The sequence below is a fragment of the Bufo gargarizans genome, chromosome 6 (assembly GCF_014858855.1).
Source record: "Bufo gargarizans isolate SCDJY-AF-19 chromosome 6, ASM1485885v1, whole genome shotgun sequence".
Lineage (NCBI taxonomy): Eukaryota > Metazoa > Chordata > Amphibia > Anura > Bufonidae > Bufo > Bufo gargarizans.
Genome location: NC_058085.1, coordinates 177778709 through 177781496, shown reverse-complemented (window position 1 = coordinate 177781496; position 2788 = coordinate 177778709). Strand labels below are relative to the sequence as shown.

The window sequence follows — 2788 nt, the reverse complement described above, 5'->3', positions numbered from 1 at the left end:
TGTTGATTGGCTGCTAAGAAAGTGCCGAACACCGAACCCGAACCCGAACTTTTACGGAAATGTTCGGATTCGGGATCGGGATCCAAAAATCCTAAAGTTTGGTATGAACCGGAACTTTACAGTTCGGGTTCGCTCAACCCAACTTGTGACCCATTTAAGTATGACCCTGTTTTGTCTGTATAAGCAGCATGAGGACTTTTGATCACTTGCTACCTAGGGCTTGCAGTGCAAGTAGGTAGGGAAAGTGGGCTGGGTTCTAGGTTAGGGCTCACTGTCCGTGTCTGTCCCTGCCTACAGGTGTTACACCTATTTTGATAACTGGCCCCCTTCTCTTCCATTGTTTAGCCACATGCTCAGACCATAAGCCTTTCATACAGTTATTCAACTGTCCAACTTTAATGATATTATGAAATCACGTATGCTTAACAAGTAGTGAGTTTAAAAAATCAATAAGAAATTCATATTTTTGCATAGCCTTTAATAATGTATTATTGTCATTACATTTCCATGTAGTAGAATGTATTAAGCGCTCTTAAATAAAAGCCATGCAGAGATTCTCTTCATATTATGTATGTATCTTGTGGCATTTCTATCTTTCATGCATTACTTTCCGTGTTGTTGCTGACATTGTGGGACTGGTTTACATTGCACTATTGAAGATAAGAGAGAAATGTTATCAGTAAAATATATAATAAACTTACATATATCATTGCTGTACTTTTATACAAAGAGCATGTGTTTAGTATATTGAATCGTTTGGGCTGATCTCAGCATTATACATTTTTTACAACCCGGTGATTAAATCTAGAGGGCATTTGTAAAAATTGCTCACATAAAACCATTAGGAATATATTTGCTTAATCGTTTACCTTGAGGAGGAGGACATTTCGGTTCAGGGCACACAGGCACTGGTACACACACTGAAATTGTACAAAATAAAGTTAACACAGCTTACACAGAATTTAGTTAAATAAAGACTATTATCCTTATTTTTTAGACAAATAATGCTTCTCCTATAGGGCCGAAAATATTCAGAGTATGGTCTTACCTTGTGGAGGAGGACATTTTGGCTCAGGGCACACTTGCTTGCAAGCTGAAAGAAAAAAAAAATTGTTATAGTCTGAAAAGGAAAGAGGAAAATCATGCACGATGTAGTGATGTTTCATTTTTTATTTTACATTTTCTTCAAGAATACGGTATTTATTTTTGGTTAGATGTTTTAATTCCCTACAGTTAGATTCTTCTCAAGCACCACCACTGCAACAGTCCATTGTCATAAATTTAGGCCCAGCACCCAGGCAGAGGAGAGAGGTCCCGTAACAGACAATCTGGCTTCATGTCAGCAGAGAATTAGTCTGCATGTCATAGCAGAGAATCAGGCTTCATGTCAGCCACCACTGCAACAGTCCATTGGCATATATTTAGGCCTAGCACACAGGCAGAGGAGAGGTTCATTCAACTTTGGGTAGCATCGCAATATAATGGTAAAATGAAAATAAAAATAGGATTGAATGAGGAAGTGCCCTGGAGTCCAATAATATATGGTTATGGGGAGGTAGTTAATGTCTAATCTGGACAAGGGACGGACAGGTCCTGTGGGATCCATGCCTGGTTCATTTTTATGAACGTCAGCTTGTCCACATTGGCTGTAGACAGGCGGCTGCGTTTGTCTGTAATGACGCCCCCTGCCGTGCTGAATACACGTTCAGACAAAACGCTGGCTGCCGGGCAGGCCAGCACCTCCAAGGCATAAAAGGCTAGCTCTGGCCACGTGGACAATTTAGAGACCCAGAAGTTGAATGGGGCCGAACCATCAGTCAGTACGTGGAGGGGTGTGCACACGTACTGTTCCACCATGTTAGTGAAATGTTGCCTCCTGCTAACACGTTGCGTATCAGGTGGTGGTGCAGTTAGCTGTGGCGTGTTGACAAAAGTTTTCCACATCTCTGCCATGCTAACCCTGCCCTCAGAGGAGCTGGCCGTGACACAGCTGCCTTGGCGACCTCTTGCTCCTCCTCTGCCTTGGCCTTGGGCTTCCACTTGTTCCCCTGTGACATTTGGGAATGCTCTCAGTAGCGCGTCTACCAACGTGCGCTTGTACTCGCGCATCTTCCTATCACGCTCCAGTGCAGGAAGTAAGGTGGGCACATTGTCTTTGTAGCGTGGATCCAGCAGGGTGGCAACCCAGTAGTCCGCACAGGTTAAAATGTGGGCAACTCTGCTGTCGTTGCGCAGGCACTGCAGCATGTAGTCGCTCATGTGTGCCAGGCTGCCCAGGGGTAAGGACAAGCTGTCCTCTGTGGGAGGCGTATCGTCATCGTCCTGCCTTTCCCCCCAGCCACGCACCAGTGATGGACCCGAGCTGCGTTGGGTGCCACCCCGCTGTGACCATGCTTCATCCTCATCCTCCTCCACCTCCTCCTCATCCTCGTCCTCCTCGTCCTCCAGTAGTGGGCCCTGGCTGGCCACATTTGTACCTGGCCTCTGCTGTTGCAAAAAACCTCCCTCTGAGTCACTTCGAAGAGACTGGCCTGAAAGTGCTAAAAATGACCCCTCTTCCTCATCCTCCTCCTCCTCCTCCTGGGCCACCTCCTGTTCCATCATCGCCCTAAGTGTTTTCTCAAGGAGACATAGAAGTGGTATTGTAACGCTGATAACGGTGTCATCGCCACTGGCCATGTTGGTGGAGTACTCGAAACAGCGCAACAGGGCACACAGGTCTCGCATGGAGGCCCAGTCATTGGTGGTGAAGTGGTGCTGTTCTGTAGTGCGACTGACCCGTGCGTGC

General features: G+C 46.0%; 1 long non-coding RNA gene across 1 annotated transcript; it reads right to left on the bottom strand.

The window, feature by feature from the left end:
• Nucleotides 1-461: 461 nt before the first annotated feature.
• Nucleotides 462-1159, bottom strand: LOC122942442. Its single transcript, XR_006390554.1, has 3 exons — nt 1049-1159; nt 870-920; nt 462-650 (listed from the first exon to the last, which is right to left on the bottom strand). It is a non-coding gene; the product is annotated as an uncharacterized LOC122942442 (long non-coding RNA).
• Nucleotides 1160-2788: the final 1629 nt, after the last annotated feature.